The sequence below is a fragment of the Pongo abelii genome, chromosome 13 (assembly GCF_028885655.2).
Source record: "Pongo abelii isolate AG06213 chromosome 13, NHGRI_mPonAbe1-v2.0_pri, whole genome shotgun sequence".
In the NCBI taxonomy this organism is placed as follows: domain Eukaryota; kingdom Metazoa; phylum Chordata; class Mammalia; order Primates; family Hominidae; genus Pongo; species Pongo abelii.
The window spans coordinates 364,944-388,645 of NC_071998.2; positions in this window are offsets into that span (position 1 = coordinate 364,944).

Genomic DNA, 23,702 nt, shown 5'->3' on the forward strand with positions numbered 1-23,702 from the left:
TCTGCCTTAGGATTTTTCCTGAGTTTTACGTTCTTGTCATGATGAGTTGCTAGTTCATATTTTCCGTTGGATCTTTTCGAAAGGGATTACTGATGAGATTATGGCTTTCTCACAAAGAATACCACTTTGGTGAAACTATACTGAAATCAGGAGTACCTTATGTTTCCGATACTTATCAAGCACAATATTTGAACACGGCGTGGTAGGTGAAAGTGTAGGAAGCAGAATTTGGCAAACCCCATTTTTTTCAATTTCGACGGTTTCAGGTTTTTGGTTTCAGCCAAACTGAAGAATGTCCTAATGAGCTGTCAATTCACAGGCCATTACAGACAATTTTTGAAACTACATCACACTGTAATTTAAGGAGTACGATTCTAAGAAATTTGAACAATCTGGTGGTATTGCTAACACCAAACAAGGTTGTTCAGCTCTTTCATCTTTAAAAACAAACAAACAAAAACATGATGTGGAATTCTCTCATTTTACCAAACAGCCGTACGCTCCCTTGAATATGTGACTATGAAACCCAAGTAATTGGAAGAAGAAAAATAAAGGAAACACCTCATCAGTCTCATTAATAGTTTTGTGGAGAATAGTTTATTTTTCAAAAACTGCTGTCTATGTCTTGATATTTTTAGACACGGCTAAAGCTGAAATTGCATGAATCCTCTCTCTAACATTCATGCTACTAAAGAAACTTTTCCCAAGATTTGACTGCATTCATTTCATAAAAGCCCTGTCCTCTTCTCCCCTATGTATCTATATTAGCACTCTGCCTTCTACCCTCTTCCATAGGAAACACAAATCCGTCAATTGATCACTTAAGCCTTCCCAGTTTGGGTACAACATTTTCTGTAGTTGTACTCCTGAGATTTGTCCTTTATACTTCTAAAGACTAGACCCTAGATAATACATGCTTGGGAATAATGGAGCTATCTTGCTTAAACTTTATTTAGGCGTATGCTAATTACTTGTGGGGGGCAAAGGCAGGCAGTGAGGATGTTAAGCTTATCCCAAAATAGTCAATTTTGGAAAAGACACAAGTACAGGCCGGGCGTGGTGGCTCAGACCTGTAATCCCAGCACCTTGGGAGGCCGAGGCGGTCGGTCACGAGGTCAGGAGATCGACACCATCCTGGCTAACACGGTGAAACCCCGTCTCTGCTAAACATACACAAATTAGCCGGGCGTGGTGGCAGGCGCTTGTAGTCTCAGCTACTCGGGAGGCTGAGGCAGGAGAAGAGCACGAACCCGGGAGGCGGAGCTCTCAGTGAGCCGAGATTGCGCCACTGCACTCCCGCCTGGGCGGCAGAGTGGGATTCTGCCTCAAAAAAGAAAGAAAAAAAAATCATCATATATATGAATGTGTGTGTGTGTGTGTGTGTGTGTCTGTGTGTGTGTGTGTACTCAGGTACACTCACTTTACTTCTGAGTTACCTCGTCACCACTTAACCAGCACCAATCAGAGACCACATTTTTCTAGGCAGTCTCCAAATGTACATTACAAATAGTAACGTACTTTAAGGATAGTAATGAAGCTCCGGGAAAAATTGCTTGTCTCCACCTCAGCAGACCAACCTGCCTGGGCCAGCTTCTCTCTTCCTCTACTCTTCAGAAAGTGCTAGACCTGCAACATCTGACAGAATACAGCTTCCATGACTCCTCAGTGCCATGGAAATGGAACGAGCTGAGAGCAATCTAAAGACTGGGAGATATTAGGTCTCTTGGATCTTACTTCTTTTGGTTGCTCGAGCACTTTAATTCCCGAGAGAGCCCTCCCATCTCCATCAGTTCTTCCAGGAACCTGTACCCTCCTTGTGTCTCTAAGATACGCTGGTCTAACTTGTTACATGCCTTTACAAGAAAGTTGGTAAAAATAAAAGGAAAGCTGAACAACGTCACAATATGGAGGTATGAAACAGAATTTCCCCATACTTGGTAAAGTTTAGAAATTTGTGTAATACCCGAAGGCAGATTCTATGTACAATAAGTCCTAGTTTAAGAACAAGAGCTGAGGGTATGAGGAAATAAAACTATATTTTCCGGGAGTATCTCTGGCTTCAGGAAGAAAGAGCACATGTTACTCTCCATTCAATATTAGGGCTGAACTATGGGGTCTTTTCGATCCTTTTTGCTTACCCTCTGCGATTCAGGGGGCACATGGCAAAGGTAAACAGACTGAAACAGCACCGTGGATAGCTGTGAGCTGTGCTGGGAAGATTCACGGTGATTCCATAATAAATCTCAGGTCTTTCTTCTGTAACAAAAAATTCCTCTTTTCCATCATCAAGGTAAAGCCGAGTATGTACAAGTAGAGTATGCGATAACTTTGTCACTCGTGACGAACCTAGTCGGTCCGATACTTTAACAACTTCTCCAATGTCTCTGCACTCAGGTTGGATATTCTGAGTGGGTCATCGGTAGAATGAATGAAATCAAGAATACTCTAAAGCAATGTTTGGAAGTCAATTTCAGTGTCTCCGGAAGCACTGGGAAAATCACCATGTGTAACGAACGTGAAGTATCCACAGGCTCTCTCTGTGTCTTTGAAACTGCCCATGTGTTCATTAGAAACGGCGGCTTGAGGAAAGGTAGTTTTGGAATTGGTTTCCCTCTAGTCTTACGTGATGCATCTCTACTATATTGCATTATAATAAAGCAAAGGGTCACTTGCTGACATAAAGCACAGGAGGCAGGAATGGAAGAGTCAACTTAGAGAAAAAAAGTGCTTTTCGGTTTTATTTTCATTTCTGCAGTTTGGAAAACAGTTTAACAGTTTAACAGATTTTGTGGCGGCTCACAAAAATACATATGAGCGTTGAAAATGTACAGAAGAACAACAATTGGGAGACATTTCCGGAAGCTTCAGTTTCTGAAACCCAGACATGAGCCTACAAGCTAAGACACGGCTACACCAGGCTTCAGCGTGAAACCATACAACTCCTGGGAAGGGCTTCCCTCTCTGAACGCAGCTACCTGTCCACAGGATGCTCTAGGCCCAGGCACCTTTATTCTTCCAACTAGAGAGACATAGAAAGATGCCTCCATATCCCATGAAGATGCCCAAGCATTTGGCCAAGGCTCCTATGAAACAGTCTGCTGTCTTCATCCAGGTAAGGGCAACTTCACATTTTCAGACACTAAGGTCGTGGCTAAATCCAGGGTGGACTGAGAGGCGGAAGCTCCAGCAAACACAGTCCTGTGGCTGGAAGATGAATGCAGTACTTATTCCTGCACCAACAGACCCTTGCCTCTGGCCTTGGGCCTAGAGCATGATTTTTTGGTAGTTGCTGTTGGGGAAGAGGCCCTTGGGCTTTAACCTGCGGACAGCCTCCCTTAAATGCTTGGGCTGCAGCGGGGGCGTTTCTCCCCACATCTCACACACGTCCAGGGCCTCTTCCACCACCTCTCCAACAAAGACCTTGGCGATTCCAGCCATGGCAATGGCGGCGTTCTCAGACACCGAACTGCCGGTGATAGACTTCATCAGACCTGCAATGCGTGCTTTTGGGAAAGCTGACCGGCGACACACTTCGTAGCGGGCCAGCTGCTCCTCAGACATGGCAGACAGCAGGGCTGTCATCCTCTGAGCCTCCTCTGCATCCACGGTGGGCTTCCTCTCCTTCTTTCCTTTGGTATGTCTTTTCCGTCTTTTGGCGGCAGGAGGAGCTGAGGCTGAGGCCTCCTTGTCCCCTTCTGTGAGGTCCATGACATCCTCACTCCTGAGCTCACCTCCCTGATCCCTGGGTTCTTCCAAGTTCCCACCTAGGTCCTCAGGGATTCCATCCTTCTTGCTGCCCTTCAGACCTCGGGGCATGGCGAACATCTCAGCAGACACACCTGTTTGCCTGCCCGTCTCCACGGGTGAGATTCAAGTCTGCCCCGTGACAGCAGCTGTAGAGGCAGAAGTTCTGGCTGGGGTGGTTTGATTACGGATCTGCAGCGAGAACCTTTCGAAGATTTTAGCTGCCGTGTTTCTGCTGAGCCACTTTAGCCATAACTGGACACAGCTCCCTGCCTCCCCTTCCCACACACAAACACACACGCTGAATTTTCTCACTTCCACAATGTGAAGAAACTTGTGGATGGAGAGTATATTAGTTTTACATCAATGCAGAATAAATTCTCACAAATTTTGGACACTTAAAACAAACCCCAGCTCAGAGGTCAGAAGTTCTACCAGTCCAAGTGACTGCCACCTGCTCAGAGCCACACGAGGGACCTCCGGGATGGGTCTGGCTGTGTGGTCGCTGCCTTCACCTGAGAAGGGTCTGGCTTCGATCTGACTCGAGGTGGTGGCAGAATTCAATGCCTTCGGGTTGTGAGCCCCAGGCCCACTTGTCTGTTCTGCCTGCTGCCGTGAGGACGCTCTCGGCTCCTGCAAGTGTTGCCCAGGTCTGGGCTGTGAGGCTCCCTGGGTCTGCACGGCCAGTGCCGGGGAATCTCCCACAGGGCAATGTCATCTCAGGGAGCTCCAGTCCTCCCTTATAAAGAGCTCGGATGATTGAACTAGACCCAGCCCTTAGCAGCTATTGGCTCAGGATATCCCTAAGGAAATCAGGGATTTGGGCGGGCTCATCAATTCACGCTTCCGCCCACCCCCAAGGGAGGGGCAGACACAGGGCGAGTCTCCGAGGGGCGGGAAATGCAGGGGGTATTTCAGAATTCAGTCTTCCTCACAGAATCGCAAAGTTCACGTTTCACAACCATAAAGAAACTATTTACGCTAAAAATGAGACTTTTTAAGAAGTTGCACTTAGAAAACTTCAATGTCTGAGAAAAAAATATCCCTAACGCACAGGGAAACAGGTGGCTTATCCAATACTCTGGAAATAAAATGGGCTGGGTGAGGGGAATATGAAAATATTATTTCAATTTCATCTCATTTTATTTATTTATTTATGTACTTATTGATTTATTTTTGAGACAGAGTCTCCCTCTGTCCCTCAGGCTGGATTACAGTGTCCTGAGCTCAGCTCACTGCAGCCTCCGCATCCTGGGCCCAAGGCATTCTCCTGCCTCAGCCTCCAGAGTAGCTGGGACTAAATGAGTACGCCACCACGCCAGGCAAATTTTTGTCTTTTTTATAAAGTGTAGAGGAGGTTTCACCATTTGGGCCAGGGTGGTCTTCAACTGCCAACTTCAGATGATCTGCCCCAACTTGCCTTCCAAAGTGAAGGGACTATAGGCGTGAGCCACTGAACCCAGACTATGATAGTTTCACACTGAGGCCTGAAGCTGCTCTGCCTTAGGATTTTTCCTGAGTTTTACGTTCTTGTCATGATGAGTTGCTAGTTCATATTTTCCGTTGGATCTTTTCGAAAGGGATTACTGATGAGATTATGGCTTTCTCACAAAGAATACCACTTTGGTGAAACTATACTGAAATCAGGAGTACCTTATGTTTCCGATACTTATCAAGCACAATATTTGAACACGGCGTGGTAGGTGAAAGTGTAGGAAGCAGAATTTGGCAAACCCCATTTTTTTTCAATTTCGACGGTTTCAGGTTTTTGGTTTCAGCCAAACTGAAGAATGTCCTAATGAGCTGTCAATTCACAGGCCATTACAGACAATTTTTGAAACTACATCACACTGTAATTTAAGGAGTACGATTCTAAAGAAATTTGAACAATCTGGTGGTATTGCTAACACCAAACAAGGTTGTTCAGCTCTTTCATCTTTAAAAACAAACAAACAAAAACATGATGTGGAATTCTCTCATTTTACCAAACAGCCGTACGCTCCCTTGAATATGTGACTATGAAACCCAAGTAATTGGAAGAAGAAAAATAAAGGAAACACCTCATCAGTCTCATTAATAGTTTTGTTGAGAATAGTTTATTTTTCAAAAACTGCTGTCTATGTCTTGATATTTTTAGACACGGCTAAAGCTGAAATTGCATGAATCCTCTCTCTAACATTCATGCTACTAAAGAAACTTTTCCCAAGATTTGACTGCATTCATTTCATAAAAGCCCTGTCCTCTTCTCCCCTATGTATCTATATTAGCACTCTGCCTTCTACCCTCTTCCATAGGAAACACAAATCCGTCAATTGATCACTTAAGCCTTCCCAGTTTGGGTACAACATTTTCTGTAGTTGTACTCCTGAGATTTGTCCTTTATACTTCTAAAGACTAGACCCTAGATAATACATGCTTGGGAATAATGGAGCTATCTTGCTTAAACTTTATTTAGGCGTATGCTAATTACTTGTGGGGGGCAAAGGCAGGCAGTGAGGATGTTAAGCTTATCCCAAAATAGTCAATTTTGGAAAAGACACAAGTACAGGCCGGGCGTGGTGGCTCAGACCTGTAATCCCAGCACCTTGGGAGGCCGAGGCGGCCGGTCACGAGGTCAGGAGATCGACACCATCCTGGCTAACACGGTGAAACCCCGTCTCTGCTAAACATACACAAATTAGCCGGGCGTGGTGGCAGGCGCTTGTAGTCTCAGCTACTCGGGAGGCTGAGGCAGGAGAAGAGCACGAACCCGGGAGGCGGAGCTCTCAGTGAGCCGAGATTGCGCCACTGCACTCCCGCCTGGGCGGCAGAGTGGGATTCTGCCTCAAAAAAGAAAGAAAAAAAAATCATCATATATATGAATGTGTGTGTGTGTGTGTGTGTGTGTGTCTGTGTGTGTGTGTGTACTCAGGTACACTCACTTTACTTCTGAGTTATCTCGTCACCACTTAACCAGCACCAATCAGAGACCACATTTTTCTAGGCAGTCTCCAAATGTACATTACAAATAGTAACGTACTTTAAGGATAGTAATGAAGCTCCGGGAAAAATTGCTTGTCTCCACCTCAGCAGACCAACCTGCCTGGGCCAGCTTCTCTCTTCCTCTACTCTTCAGAAAGTGCTAGACCTGCAACATCTGACAGAATACAGCTTCCATGACTCCTCAGTGCCATGGAAATGGAACGAGCTGAGAGCAATCTAAAGACTGGGAGATATTAGGTCTCTTGGATCTTACTTCTTTTGGTTGCTCGAGCACTTTAATTCCCGAGAGAGCCCTCCCATCTCCATCAGTTCTTCCAGGAACCTGTACCCTCCTTGTGTCTCGAAGATACGCTGGTCTAACTTGTTACATGCCTTTACAAGAAAGTTGGTAAAAATAAAAGGAAAGCTGAACAACGTCACAATATGGAGGTATGAAACAGAATTTCCCCATACTTGGTAAAGTTTAGAAATTTGTGTAATACCCGAAGGCAGATTCTATGTACAATAAGTCCTAGTTTAAGAACAAGAGCTGAGGGTATGAGGAAATAAAACTATATTTTCCGGGAGTATCTCTGGCTTCAGGAAGAAAGAGCACATGTTACTCTCCATTCAATATTAGGGCTGAACTATGGGGTCTTTTCGATCCTTTTTGCTTACCCTCTGCGATTCAGGGGGCACATGGCAAAGGTAAACAGACTGAAACAGCACCGTGGATAGCTGTGAGCTGTGCTGGGAAGATTCACGGTGATTCCATAATAAATCTCAGGTCTTTCTTCTGTAACAAAAAATTCCTCTTTTCCATCATCAAGGTAAAGCCGAGTATGTACAAGTAGAGTATGCGATAACTTTGTCACTCGTGACGAACCTAGTCGGTCCGATACTTTAACAACTTCTCCAATGTCTCTGCACTCAGGTTGGATATTCTGAGTGGGTCATCGGTAGAATGAATGAAATCAAGAATACTCTAAAGCAATGTTTGGAAGTCAATTTCAGTGTCTCCGGAAGCACTGGGAAAATCACCATGTGTAACGAACGTGAAGTATCCACAGGCTCTCTCTGTGTCTTTGAAACTGCCCATGTGTTCATTAGAAACGGCGGCTTGAGGAAAGGTGGTTTTGGAATTGGTTTCCCTCTAGTCTTACGTGATGCATCTCTACTATATTGCATTATAATAAAGCAAAGGGTCACTTGCTGACATAAAGCACAGGAGGCAGGAATGGAAGAGTCAACTTAGAGAAAAAAAGTGCTTTTCGGTTTTATTTTCATTTCTGCAGTTTGGAAAACAGTTTAACAGTTTAACAGATTTTGTGGCGGCTCACAAAAATACATATGAGCGTTGAAAATGTACAGAAGAACAACAATTGGGAGACATTTCCGGAAGCTTCAGTTTCTGAAACCCAGACATGAGCCTACAAGCTAAGACACGGCTACACCAGGCTTCAGCGTGAAACCATACAACTCCTGGGAAGGGCTTCCCTCTCTGAACGCAGCTACCTGTCCACAGGATGCTCTAGGCCCAGGCACCTTTATTCTTCCAACTAGAGAGACATAGAAAGATGCCTCCATATCCCATGAAGATGCCCAAGCATTTGGCCAAGGCTCCTATGAAACAGTCTGCTGTCTTCATCCAGGTAAGGGCAACTTCACATTTTCAGACACTAAGGTCGTGGGTAAATCCAGGGTGGACTGAGAGGCGGAAGCTCCAGCAAACACAGTCCTGTGGCTGGAAGATGAATGCAGTACTTATTCCTGCACCAACAGACCCTTGCCTCTGGCCTTGGGCCTAGAGCATGATTTTTTGGTAGTTGCTGTTGGGGAAGAGGCCCTTGGGCTTTAACCTGCGGACAGCCTCCCTTAAATGCTTGGGCTGCAGCGGGGGCGTTTCTCCCCACATCTCACACACGTCCAGGGCCTCTTCCACCACCTCTCCAACAAAGACCTTGGCGATTCCAGCCATGGCAATGGCGGCGTTCTCAGACACCGAACTGCCGGTGATAGACTTCATCAGACCTGCAATGCGTGCTTTTGGGAAAGCTGACCGGCGACACACTTCGTAGCGGGCCAGCTGCTCCTCAGACATGGCAGACAGCAGGGCTGTCATCCTCTGAGCCTCCTCTGCATCCACGGTGGGCTTCCTCTCCTTCTTTCCTTTGGTATGTCTTTTCCGTCTTTTGGCGGCAGGAGGAGCTGAGGCTGAGGCCTCCTTGTCCCCTTCTGTGAGGTCCATGACATCCTCACTCCTGAGCTCACCTCCCTGATCCCCGGGTTCTTCCAAGTTCCCACCTAGGTCCTCAGGGATTCCATCCTTCTTGCTGCCCTTCAGACCTCGGGGCATGGCGAACATCTCAGCAGACACACCTGTTTGCCTGCCCGTCTCCACGGGTGAGATTCAAGTCTGCCCCGTGACAGCAGCTGTAGAGGCAGAAGTTCTGGCTGGGGTGGTTTGATTACGGATCTGCAGCGAGAACCTTTCGAAGATTTTAGCTGCCGTGTTTCTGCTGAGCCACTTTAGCCATAACTGGACACAGCTCCCTGCCTCCCCTTCCCACACACAAACACACACGCTGAATTTTCTCACTTCCACAATGTGAAGAAACTTGTGGATGGAGAGTATATTAGTTTTACATCAATGCAGAATAAATTCTCACAAATTTTGGACACTTAAAACAAACCCCAGCTCAGAGGTCAGAAGTTCTACCAGTCCAAGTGACTGCCACCTGCTCAGAGCCACACGAGGGACCTCCGGGATGGGTCTGGCTGTGTGGTCGCTGCCTTCACCTGAGAAGGGTCTGGCTTCGATCTGACTCGAGGGGGTGGCAGAATTCAATGCCTTCGGGTTGTGAGCCCCAGGCCCACTTGTCTGTTCTGCCTGCTGCCGTGAGGACGCTCTCGGCTCCTGCAAGTGTTGCCCAGGTCTGGGCTGTGAGGCTCCCTGGGTCTGCACGGCCAGTGCCGGGGAATCTCCCACAGGGCAATGTCATCTCAGGGAGCTCCAGTCCTCCCTTATAAAGAGCTCGGATGATTGAACTAGACCCAGCCCTTAGCAGCTATTGGCTCAGGATATCCCTAAGGAAATCAGGGATTTGGGCGGGCTCATCAATTCACGCTTCCGCCCACCCCCAAGGGAGGGGCAGACACAGGGCGAGTCTCCGAGGGGCGGGAAATGCAGGGGGTATTTCAGAATTCAGTCTTCCTCACAGAATCGCAAAGTTCACGTTTCACAACCATAAAGAAACTATTTACGCTAAAAATGAGACTTTTTAAGAAGTTGCACTTAGAAAACTTCAATGTCTGAGAAAAAAATATCCCTAACGCACAGGGAAACAGGTGGCTTATCCAATACTCTGGAAATAAAATGGGCTGGGTGAGGGGAATATGAAAATATTATTTCAATTTCATCTCATTTTATTTATTTATTTATGTACTTATTGATTTATTTTTGAGACAGAGTCTCCCTCTGTCCCTCAGGCTGGATTACAGTGTCCTGAGCTCAGCTCACTGCAGCCTCCGCATCCTGGGCCCAAGGCATTCTCCTGCCTCAGCCTCCAGAGTAGCTGGGACTAAATGAGTACGCCACCACGCCAGGCAAATTTTTGTCTTTTTTATAAAGTGTAGAGGAGGTTTCACCATTTGGGCCAGGGTGGTCTTCAACTGCCAACTTCAGATGATCTGCCCCAACTTGCCTTCCAAAGTGAAGGGACTATAGGCGTGAGCCACTGAACCCAGACTATGATAGTTTCACACTGAGGCCTGAAGCTGCTCTGCCTTAGGATTTTTCCTGAGTTTTACGTTCTTGTCATGATGAGTTGCTAGTTCATATTTTCCGTTGGATCTTTTCGAAAGGGATTACAGATGAGATTATGGCTTTCTCACAAAGAATACCACTTTGGTGAAACTATACTGAAATCAGGAGTACCTTATGTTTCCGATACTTATCAAGCACAATATTTGAACACGGCGTGGTAGGTGAAAGTGTAGGAAGCAGAATTTGGCAAACCCCATTTTTTTTCAATTTCGACGGTTTCAGGTTTTTGGTTTCAGCCAAACTGAAGAATGTCCTAATGAGCTGTCAATTCACAGGCCATTACAGACAATTTTTGAAACTACATCACACTGTAATTTAAGGAGTACGATTCTAAAGAAATTTGAACAATCTGGTGGTATTGCTAACACCAAACAAGGTTGTTCAGCTCTTTCATCTTTAAAAACAAACAAACAAAAACATGATGTGGAATTCTCTCATTTTACCAAACAGCCGTACGCTCCCTTGAATATGTGACTATGAAACCCAAGTAATTGGAAGAAGAAAAATAAAGGAAACACCTCATCAGTCTCATTAATAGTTTTGTGGAGAATAGTTTATTTTTCAAAAACTGCTGTCTATGTCTTGATATTTTTAGACACGGCTAAAGCTGAAATTGCATGAATCCTCTCTCTAACATTCATGCTACTAAAGAAACTTTTCCCAAGATTTGACTGCATTCATTTCATAAAAGCCCTGTCCTCTTCTCCCCTATGTATCTATATTAGCACTCTGCCTTCTACCCTCTTCCATAGGAAACACAAATCCGTCAATTGATCACTTAAGCCTTCCCAGTTTGGGTACAACATTTTCTGTAGTTGTACTCCTGAGATTTGTCCTTTATACTTCTAAAGACTAGACCCTAGATAATACATGCTTGGGAATAATGGAGCTATCTTGCTTAAACTTTATTTAGGCGTATGCTAATTACTTGTGGGGGGCAAAGGCAGGCAGTGAGGATGTTAAGCTTATCCCAAAATAGTCAATTTTGGAAAAGACACAAGTACAGGCCGGGCGTGGTGGCTCAGACCTGTAATCCCAGCACCTTGGGAGGCCGAGGCGGCCGGTCACGAGGTCAGGAGATCGACACCATCCTGGCTAACACGGTGAAACCCCGTCTCTGCTAAACATACACAAATTAGCCGGGCGTGGTGGCAGGCGCTTGTAGTCTCAGCTACTCGGGAGGCTGAGGCAGGAGAAGAGCACGAACCCGGGAGGCGGAGCTCTCAGTGAGCCGAGATTGCGCCACTGCACTCCCGCCTGGGCGGCAGAGTGGGATTCTGCCTCAAAAAAGAAAGAAAAAAAAATCATCATATATATGAATGTGTGTGTGTGTGTGTGTGTGTGTCTGTGTGTGTGTGTGTACTCAGGTACACTCACTTTACTTCTGAGTTACCTCGTCACCACTTAACCAGCACCAATCAGAGACCACATTTTTCTAGGCAGTCTCCAAATGTACATTACAAATAGTAACGTACTTTAAGGATAGTAATGAAGCTCCGGGAAAAATTGCTTGTCTCCACCTCAGCAGACCAACCTGCCTGGGCCAGCTTCTCTCTTCCTCTACTCTTCAGAAAGTGCTAGACCTGCAACATCTGACAGAATACAGCTTCCATGACTCCTCAGTGCCATGGAAATGGAACGAGCTGAGAGCAATCTAAAGACTGGGAGATATTAGGTCTCTTGGATCTTACTTCTTTTGGTTGCTCGAGCACTTTAATTCCCGAGAGAGCCCTCCCATCTCCATCAGTTCTTCCAGGAACCTGTACCCTCCTTGTGTCTCTAAGATACGCTGGTCTAACTTGTTACATGCCTTTACAAGAAAGTTGGTAAAAATAAAAGGAAAGCTGAACAACGTCACAATATGGAGGTATGAAACAGAATTTCCCCATACTTGGTAAAGTTTAGAAATTTGTGTAATACCCGAAGGCAGATTCTATGTACAATAAGTCCTAGTTTAAGAACAAGAGCTGAGGGTATGAGGAAATAAAACTATATTTTCCGGGAGTATCTCTGGCTTCAGGAAGAAAGAGCACATGTTACTCTCCATTCAATATTAGGGCTGAACTATGGGGTCTTTTCGATCCTTTTTGCTTACCCTCTGCGATTCAGGGGGCACATGGCAAAGGTAAACAGACTGAAACAGCACCGTGGATAGCTGTGAGCTGTGCTGGGAAGATTCACGGTGATTCCATAATAAATCTCAGGTCTTTCTTCTGTAACAAAAAATTCCTCTTTTCCATCATCAAGGTAAAGCCGAGTATGTACAAGTAGAGTATGCGATAACTTTGTCACTCGTGACGAACCTAGTCGGTCCGATACTTTAACAACTTCTCCAATGTCTCTGCACTCAGGTTGGATATTCTGAGTGGGTCATCGGTAGAATGAATGAAATCAAGAATACTCTAAAGCAATGTTTGGAAGTCAATTTCAGTGTCTCCGGAAGCACTGGGAAAATCACCATGTGTAACGAACGTGAAGTATCCACAGGCTCTCTCTGTGTCTTTGAAACTGCCCATGTGTTCATTAGAAACGGCGGCTTGAGGAAAGGTAGTTTTGGAATTGGTTTCCCTCTAGTCTTACGTGATGCATCTCTACTATATTGCATTATAATAAAGCAAAGGGTCACTTGCTGACATAAAGCACAGGAGGCAGGAATGGAAGAGTCAACTTAGAGAAAAAAAGTGCTTTTCGGTTTTATTTTCATTTCTGCAGTTTGGAAAACAGTTTAACAGTTTAACAGATTTTGTGGCGGCTCACAAAAATACATATGAGCGTTGAAAATGTACAGAAGAACAACAATTGGGAGACATTTCCGGAAGCTTCAGTTTCTGAAACCCAGACATGAGCCTACAAGCTAAGACACGGCTACACCAGGCTTCAGCGTGAAACCATACAACTCCTGGGAAGGGCTTCCCTCTCTGAACGCAGCTACCTGTCCACAGGATGCTCTAGGCCCAGGCACCTTTATTCTTCCAACTAGAGAGACATAGAAAGATGCCTCCATATCCCATGAAGATGCCCAAGCATTTGGCCAAGGCTCCTATGAAACAGTCTGCTGTCTTCATCCAGGTAAGGGCAACTTCACATTTTCAGACACTAAGGTCGTGGGTAAATCCAGGGTGGACTGAGAGGCGGAAGCTCCAGCAAACACAGTCCTGTGGCTGGAAGATGAATGCAGTACTTATTCCTGCACCAACAGACCCTTGCCTCTGGCCTTGGGCCTAGAGCATGATTTTTTGGTAGTTGCTGTTGGGGAAGAGGCCCTTGGGCTTTAACCTGCGGACAGCCTCCCTTAAATGCTTGGGCTGCAGCGGGGGCGTTTCTCCCCACATCTCACACACGTCCAGGGCCTCTTCCACCACCTCTCCAACAAAGACCTTGGCGATTCCAGCCATGGCAATGGCGGCGTTCTCAGACACCGAACTGCCGGTGATAGACTTCATCAGACCTGCAATGCGTGCTTTTGGGAAAGCTGACCGGCGACACACTTCGTAGCGGGCCAGCTGCTCCTCAGACATGGCAGACAGCAGGGCTGTCATCCTCTGAGCCTCCTCTGCATCCACGGTGGGCTTCCTCTCCTTCTTTCCTTTGGTATGTCTTTTCCGTCTTTTGGCGGCAGGAGGAGCTGAGGCTGAGGCCTCCTTGTCCCCTTCTGTGAGGTCCATGACATCCTCACTCCTGAGCTCACCTCCCTGATCCCTGGGTTCTTCCAAGTTCCCACCTAGGTCCTCAGGGATTCCATCCTTCTTGCTGCCCTTCAGACCTCGGGGCATGGCGAACATCTCAGCAGACACACCTGTTTGCCTGCCCATCTCCACGGGTGAGATTCAAGTCTGCCCCGTGACAGCAGCTGTAGAGGCAGAAGTTCTGGCTGGGGTGGTTTGATTACGGATCTGCAGCGAGAACCTTTCGAAGATTTTAGCTGCCGTGTTTCTGCTGAGCCACTTTAGCCATAACTGGACACAGCTCCCTGCCTCCCCTTCCCACACACAAACACACACGCTGAATTTTCTCACTTCCACAATGTGAAGAAACTTGTGGATGGAGAGTATATTAGTTTTACATCAATGCAGAATAAATTCTCACAAATTTTGGACACTTGAAACAAACCCCAGCTCAGAGGTCAGAAGTTCTACCAGTCCAAGTGACTGCCACCTGCTCAGAGCCACACGAGGGACCTCCGGGATGGGTCTGGCTGTGTGGTCGCTGCCTTCACCTGAGAAGGGTCTGGCTTCGATCTGACTCGAGGTGGTGGCAGAATTCAATGCCTTCGGGTTGTGAGCCCCAGGCCCACTTGTCTGTTCTGCCTGCTGCCGTGAGGACGCTCTCGGCTCCTGCAAGTGTTGCCCAGGTCTGGGCTGTGAGGCTCCCTGGGTCTGCACGGCCAGTGCCGGGGAATCTCCCACAGGGCAATGTCATCTCAGGGAGCTCCAGTCCTCCCTTATAAAGAGCTCGGATGATTGAACTAGACCCAGCCCTTAGCAGCTATTGGCTCAGGATATCCCTAAGGAAATCAGGGATTTGGGCGGGCTCATCAATTCACGCTTCCGCCCACCCCCAAGGGAGGGGCAGACACAGGGCGAGTCTCCGAGGGGCGGGAAATGCAGGGGGTATTTCAGAATTCAGTCTTCCTCACAGAATCGCAAAGTTCACGTTTCACAACCATAAAGAAACTATTTACGCTAAAAATGAGACTTTTTAAGAAGTTGCACTTAGAAAACTTCAATGTCTGAGAAAAAAATATCCCTAACGCACAGGGAAACAGGTGGCTTATCCAATACTCTGGAAATAAAATGGGCTGGGTGAGGGGAATATGAAAATATTATTTCAATTTCATCTCATTTTATTTATTTATTTATGTACTTATTGATTTATTTTTGAGACAGAGTCTCCCTCTGTCCCTCAGGCTGGATTACAGTGTCCTGAGCTCAGCTCACTGCAGCCTCCGCATCCTGGGCCCAAGGCATTCTCCTGCCTCAGCCTCCAGAGTAGCTGGGACTAAATGAGTACGCCACCACGCCAGGCAAATTTTTGTCTTTTTTATAAAGTGTAGAGGAGGTTTCACCATTTGGGCCAGGGTGGTCTTCAACTGCCAACTTCAGATGATCTGCCCCAACTTGCCTTCCAAAGTGAAGGGACTATAGGCGTGAGCCACTGAACCCAGACTATGATAGTTTCACACTGAGGCCTGAAGCTGCTCTGCCTTAGGATTTTTCCTGAGTTTTACGTTCTTGTCATGATGAGTTGCTAGTTCATATTTTCCGTTGGATCTTTTCGAAAGGGATTACTGATGAGATTATGGCTTTCTCACAAAGAATACCACTTTGGTGAAACTATACTGAAATCAGGAGTACCTTATGTTTCCGATACTTATCAAGCACAATATTTGAACACGGCGTGGTAGGTGAAAGTGTAGGAAGCAGAATTTGGCAAACCCCATTTTTTTCAATTTCGACGGTTTCAGGTTTTTGGTTTCAGCCAAACTGAAGAATGTCCTAATGAGCTGTCAATTCACAGGCCATTACAGACAATTTTTGAAACTACATCACACTGTAATTTAAGGAGTACGATTCTAAGAAATTTGAACAATCTGGTGGTATTGCTAACACCAAACAAGGTTGTTCAGCTCTTTCATCTTTAAAAACAAACAAACAAAAACATGATGTGGAATTCTCTCATTTTACCAAACAGCCGTACGCTCCCTTGAATATGTGACTATGAAACCCAAGTAATTGGAAGAAGAAAAATAAAGGAAACACCTCATCAGTCTCATTAATAGTTTTGTGGAGAATAGTTTATTTTTCAAAAACTGCTGTCTATGTCTTGATATTTTTAGACACGGCTAAAGCTGAAATTGCATGAATCCTCTCTCTAACATTCATGCTACTAAAGAAACTTTTCCCAAGATTTGACTGCATTCATTTCATAAAAGCCCTGTCCTCTTCTCCCCTATGTATCTATATTAGCACTCTGCCTTCTACCCTCTTCCATAGGAAACACAAATCCGTCAATTGATCACTTAAGCCTTCCCAGTTTGGGTACAACATTTTCTGTAGTTGTACTCCTGAGATTTGTCCTTTATACTTCTAAAGACTAGACCCTAGATAATACATGCTTGGGAATAATGGAGCTATCTTGCTTAAACTTTATTTAGGCGTATGCTAATTACTTGTGGGGGGCAAAGGCAGGCAGTGAGGATGTTAAGCTTATCCCAAAATAGTCAATTTTGGAAAAGACACAAGTACAGGCCGGGCGTGGTGGCTCAGACCTGTAATCCCAGCACCTTGGGAGGCCGAGGCGGCCGGTCACGAGGTCAGGAGATCGACACCATCCTGGCTAACACGGTGAAACCCCGTCTCTGCTAAACATACACAAATTAGCCGGGCGTGGTGGCAGGCGCTTGTAGTCTCAGCTACTCGGGAGGCTGAGGCAGGAGAAGAGCACGAACCCGGGAGGCGGAGCTCTCAGTGAGCCGAGATTGCGCCACTGCACTCCCGCCTGGGCGGCAGAGTGGGATTCTGCCTCAAAAAAGAAAGAAAAAAAAATCATCATATATATGAATGTGTGTGTGTGTGTGTGTGTGTGTCTGTGTGTGTGTGTTTACTCAGGTACACTCACTTTACTTCTGAGTTACCTCGTCACCACTTAACCAGCACCAATCAGAGACCACATTTTTCTAGGCAGTCTCCAAATGTACATTACAAATAGTAACGTACTTTAAGGATAGTAATGAAGCTCCGGGAAAAATTGCTTGTCTCCACCTCAGCAGACCAACCTGCCTGGGCCAGCTTCTCTCTTCCTCTACTCTTCAGAAAGTGCTAGACCTGCAACATCTGACAGAATACAGCTTCCATGACTCCTCAGTGCCATGGAAATGGAACGAGCTGAGAGCAATCTAAAGACTGGGAGATATTAGGTCTCTTGGATCTTACTTCTTTTGGTTGCTCGAGCACTTTAATTCCCGAGAGAGCCCTCCCATCTCCATCAGTTCTTCCAGGAACCTGTACCCTCCTTGTGTCTCTAAGATACGCTGGTCTAACTTGTTACATGCCTTTACAAGAAAGTTGGTAAAAATAAAAGGAAAGCTGAACAACGTCACAATATGGAGGTATGAAACAGAATTTCCCCATACTTGGTAAAGTTTAGAAATTTGTGTAATACCCGAAGGCAGATTCTATGTACAATAAGTCCTAGTTTAAGAACAAGAGCTGAGGGTATGAGGAAATAAAACTATATTTTCCGGGAGTATCTCTGGCTTCAGGAAGAAAGAGCACATGTTACTCTCCATTCAATATTAGGGCTGAACTATGGGGTCTTTTCGATCCTTTTTGCTTACCCTCTGCGATTCAGGGGGCACATGGCAAAGGTAAACAGACTGAAACAGCACCGTGGATAGCTGTGAGCTGTGCTGGGAAGATTCACGGTGATTCCATAATAAATCTCAGGTCTTTCTTCTGTAACAAAAAATTCCTCTTTTCCATCATCAAGGTAAAGCCGAGTATGTACAAGTAGAGTATGCGATAACTTTGTCACTCGTGACGAACCTAGTCGGTCCGATACTTTAACAACTTCTCCAATGTCTCTGCACTCAGGTTGGATATTCTGAGTGGGTCATCGGTAGAATGAATGAAATCAAGAATACTCTAAAGCAATGTTTGGAAGTCAATTTCAGTGTCTCCGGAAGCACTGGGAAAATCACCATGTGTAACGAACGTGAAGTATCCACAGGCTCTCTCTGTGTCTTTGAAACTGCCCATGTGTTCATTAGAAACGGCGGCTTGAGGAAAGGTAGTTTTGGAATTGGTTTCCCTCTAGTCTTACGTGATGCATCTCTACTATATTGCATTATAATAAAGCAAAGGGTCACTTGCTGACATAAAGCACAGGAGGCAGGAATGGAAGAGTCAACTTAGAGAAAAAAAGTGCTTTTCGGTTTTATTTTCATTTCTGCAGTTTGGAAAACAGTTTAACAGTTTAACAGATTTTGTGGCGGCTCACAAAAATACATATGAGCGTTGAAAATGTACAGAAGAACAACAATTGGGAGACATTTCCGGAAGCTTCAGTTTCTGAAACCCAGACATGAGCCTACAAGCTAAGACACGGCTACACCAGGCTTCAGCGTGAAACCATACAACTCCTGGGAAGGGCTTCCCTCTCTGAACGCAGCTACCTGTCCACAGGATGCTCTAGGCCCAGGCACCTTTATTCTTCCAACTAGAGAGACATAGAAAGATGCCTCCATATCCCATGAAGATGCCCAAGCATTTGGCCAAGGCTCCTATGAAACAGTCTGCTGTCTTCATCCAGGTAAGGGCAACTTCACATTTTCAGACACTAAGGTCGTGGCTAAATCCAGGGTGGACTGAGAGGCGGAAGCTCCAGCAAACACAGTCCTGTGGCTGGAAGATGAATGCAGTACTTATTCCTGCACCAACAGACCCTTGCCTCTGGCCTTGGGCCTAGAGCATGATTTTTTGGTAGTTGCTGTTGGGGAAGAGGCCCTTGGGCTTTAACCTGCGGACAGCCTCCCTTAAATGCTTGGGCTGCAGCGGGGGCGTTTCTCCCCACATCTCACACACGTCCAGGGCCTCTTCCACCACCTCTCCAACAAAGACCTTGGCGATTCCAGCCATGGCAATGGCGGCGTTCTCAGACACCGAACTGCCGGTGATAGACTTCATCAGACCTGCAATGCGTGCTTTTGGGAAAGCTGACCGGCGACACACTTCGTAGCGGGCCAGCTGCTCCTCAGACATGGCAGACAGCAGGGCTGTCATCCTCTGAGCCTCCTCTGCATCCACGGTGGGCTTCCTCTCCTTCTTTCCTTTGGTATGTCTTTTCCGTCTTTTGGCGGCAGGAGGAGCTGAGGCTGAGGCCTCCTTGTCCCCTTCTGTGAGGTCCATGACATCCTCACTCCTGAGCTCACCTCCCTGATCCCTGGGTTCTTCCAAGTTCCCACCTAGGTCCTCAGGGATTCCATCCTTCTTGCTGCCCTTCAGACCTCGGGGCATGGCGAACATCTCAGCAGACACACCTGTTTGCCTGCCCGTCTCCACGGGTGAGATTCAAGTCTGCCCCGTGACAGCAGCTGTAGAGGCAGAAGTTCTGGCTGGGGTGGTTTGATTACGGATCTGCAGCGAGAACCTTTCGAAGATTTTAGCTGCCGTGTTTCTGCTGAGCCACTTTAGCCATAACTGGACACAGCTCCCTGCCTCCCCTTCCCACACACAAACACACACGCTGAATTTTCTCACTTCCACAATGTGAAGAAACTTGTGGATGGAGAGTATATTAGTTTTACATCAATGCAGAATAAATTCTCACAAATTTTGGACACTTAAAACAAACCCCAGCTCAGAGGTCAGAAGTTCTACCAGTCCAAGTGACTGCCACCTGCTCAGAGCCACACGAGGGACCTCCGGGATGGGTCTGGCTGTGTGGTCGCTGCCTTCACCTGAGAAGGGTCTGGCTTCGATCTGACTCGAGGTGGTGGCAGAATTCAATGCCTTCGGGTTGTGAGCCCCAGGCCCACTTGTCTGTTCTGCCTGCTGCCGTGAGGACGCTCTCGGCTCCTGCAAGTGTTGCCCAGGTCTGGGCTGTGAGGCTCCCTGGGTCTGCACGGCCAGTGCCGGGGAATCTCCCACAGGGCAATGTCATCTCAGGGAGCTCCAGTCCTCCCTTATAAAGAGCTCGGATGATTGAACTAGACCCAGCCCTTAGCAGCTATTGGCTCAGGATATCCCTAAGGAAATCAGGGATTTGGGCGGGCTCATCAATTCACGCTTCCGCCCACCCCCAAGGGAGGGGCAGACACAGGGCGAGTCTCCGAGGGGCGGGAAATGCAGGGGGTATTTCAGAATTCAGTCTTCCTCACAGAATCGCAAAGTTCACGTTTCACAACCATAAAGAAACTATTTACGCTAAAAATGAGACTTTTTAAGAAGTTGCACTTAGAAAACTTCAATGTCTGAGAAAAAAATATCCCTAACGCACAGGGAAACAGGTGGCTTATCCAATACTCTGGAAATAAAATGGGCTGGGTGAGGGGAATATGAAAATATTATTTCAATTTCATCTCATTTTATTTATTTATTTATGTACTTATTGATTTATTTTTGAGACAGAGTCTCCCTCTGTCCCTCAGGCTGGATTACAGTGTCCTGAGCTCAGCTCACTGCAGCCTCCGCATCCTGGGCCCAAGGCATTCTCCTGCCTCAGCCTCCAGAGTAGCTGGGACTAAATGAGTACGCCACCACGCCAGGCAAATTTTTGTCTTTTTTATAAAGTGTAGAGGAGGTTTCACCATTTGGGCCAGGGTGGTCTTCAACTGCCAACTTCAGATGATCTGCCCCAACTTGCCTTCCAAAGTGAAGGGACTATAGGCGTGAGCCACTGAACCCAGACTATGATAGTTTCACACTGAGGCCTGAAGCTGCTCTGCCTTAGGATTTTTCCTGAGTTTTACGTTCTTGTCATGATGAGTTGCTAGTTCATATTTTCCGTTGGATCTTTTCGAAAGGGATTACTGATGAGATTATGGCTTTCTCACAAAGAATACCACTTTGGTGAAACTATACTGAAATCAGGAGTACCTTATGTTTCCGATACTTATCAAGCACAATATTTGAACACGGCGTGGTAGGTGAAAGTGTAGGAAGCAGAATTTGGCAAACCCCATTTTTTTTCAATTTCGACGGTTTCAGGTTTTTGGTTTCAGCCAAACTGAAGAATGTCCTAATGAGCTGTCAATTCACAGGCCATTACAGACAATTTTTGAAACTACATCACACTGTAATTTAAGGAGTACGATTCTAAAGAAATTTGAACAATCTGGTGGTATTGCTAACACCAAACAAGGTTGTTCAGCTCTTTCATCTTTAAAAACAAACAAACAAAAACATGATGTGGAATTCTCTCATTTTACCAAACAGCCGTACGCTCCCTTGAATATGTGACTATGAAACCCAAGTAATTGGAAGAAGAAAAATAAAGGAAACACCTCATCAGTCTCATTAATAGTTTTGTTGAGAATAGTTTATTTTTCAAAAACTGCTGTCTATGTCTTGATATTTTTAGACACGGCTAAAGCTGAAATTGCATGAATCCTCTCTCTAACATTCATGCTACTAAAGAAACTTTTCCCAAGATTTGACTGCATTCATTTCATAAAAGCCCTGTCCTCTTCTCCCCTATGTATCTATATTAGCACTCTGCCTTCTACCCTCTTCCATAGGAAACACAAATCCGTCAATTGATCACTTAAGCCTTTCCAGTTTGGGTACAACATTTTCTGTAGTTGTACTCCTGAGATTTGTCCTTTATACTTCTAAAGACTAGACCCTAGATAATACATGCTTGGGAATAATGGAGCTATCTTGCTTAAACTTTATTTAGGCGTATGCTAATTACTTGTGGGGGGCAAAGGCAGGCAGTGAGGATGTTAAGCTTATCCCAAAATAGTCAATTTTGGAAAAGACACAAGTACAGGCCGGGCGTGGTGGCTCAGACCTGTAATCCCAGCACCTTGGGAGGCCGAGGCGGCCGGTCACGAGGTCAGGAGATCGACACCATCCTGGCTAACACGGTGAAACCCCGTCTCTGCTAAACATACACAAATTAGCCGGGCGTGGTGGCAGGCGCTTGTAGTCTCAGCTACTCGGGAGGCTGAGGCAGGAGAAGAGCACGAACCCGGGAGGCGGAGCTCTCAGTGAGCCGAGATTGCGCCACTGCACTCCCGCCTGGGCGGCAGAGTGGGATTCTGCCTCAAAAAAGAAAGAAAAAAAAATCATCATATATATGAATGTGTGTGTGTGTGTGTGTGTGTGTGTCTGTGTGTGTGTGTGTACTCAGGTACACTCACTTTACTTCTGAGTTATCTCGTCACCACTTAACCAGCACCAATCAGAGACCACATTTTTCTAGGCAGTCTCCAAATGTACATTACAAATAGTAACGTACTTTAAGGATAGTAATGAAGCTCCGGGAAAAATTGCTTGTCTCCACCTCAGCAGACCAACCTGCCTGGGCCAGCTTCTCTCTTCCTCTACTCTTCAGAAAGTGCTAGACCTGCAACATCTGACAGAATACAGCTTCCATGACTCCTCAGTGCCATGGAAATGGAACGAGCTGAGAGCAATCTAAAGACTGGGAGATATTAGGTCTCTTGGATCTTACTTCTTTTGGTTGCTCGAGCACTTTAATTCCCGAGAGAGCCCTCCCATCTCCATCAGTTCTTCCAGGAACCTGTACCCTCCTTGTGTCTCTAAGATACGCTGGTCTAACTTGTTACATGCCTTTACAAGAAAGTTGGTAAAAATAAAAGGAAAGCTGAACAACGTCACAATATGGAGGTATGAAACAGAATTTCCCCATACTTGGTAAAGTTTAGAAATTTGTGTAATACCCGAAGGCAGATTCTATGTACAATAAGTCCTAGTTTAAGAACAAGAGCTGAGGGTATGAGGAAATAAAACTATATTTTCCGGGAGTATCTCTGGCTTCAGGAAGAAAGAGCACATGTTACTCTCCATTCAATATTAGGGCTGAACTATGGGGTCTTTTCGATCCTTTTTGCTTACCCTCTGCGATTCAGGGGGCACATGGCAAAGGTAAACAGACTGAAACAGCACCGTGGATAGCTGTGAGCTGTGCTGGGAAGATTCACGGTGATTCCATAATAAATCTCAGGTCTTTCTTCTGTAACAAAAAATTCCTCTTTTCCATCATCAAGGTAAAGCCGAGTATGTACAAGTAGAGTATGCGATAACTTTGTCACTCGTGACGAACCTAGTCGGTCCGATACTTTAACAACTTCTCCAATGTCTCTGCACTCAGGTTGGATATTCTGAGTGGGTCATCGGTAGAATGAATGAAATCAAGAATACTCTAAAGCAATGTTTGGAAGTCAATTTCAGTGTCTCCGGAAGCACTGGGAAAATCACCATGTGTAACGAACGTGAAGTATCCACAGGCTCTCTCTGTGTCTTTGAAACTGCCCATGTGTTCATTAGAAACGGCGGCTTGAGGAAAGGTGGTTTTGGAATTGGTTTCCCTCTAGTCTTACGTGATGCATCTCTACTATATTGCATTATAATAAAGCAAAGGGTCACTTGCTGACATAAAGCACAGGAGGCAGGAATGGAAGAGTCAACTTAGAGAAAAAAAGTGC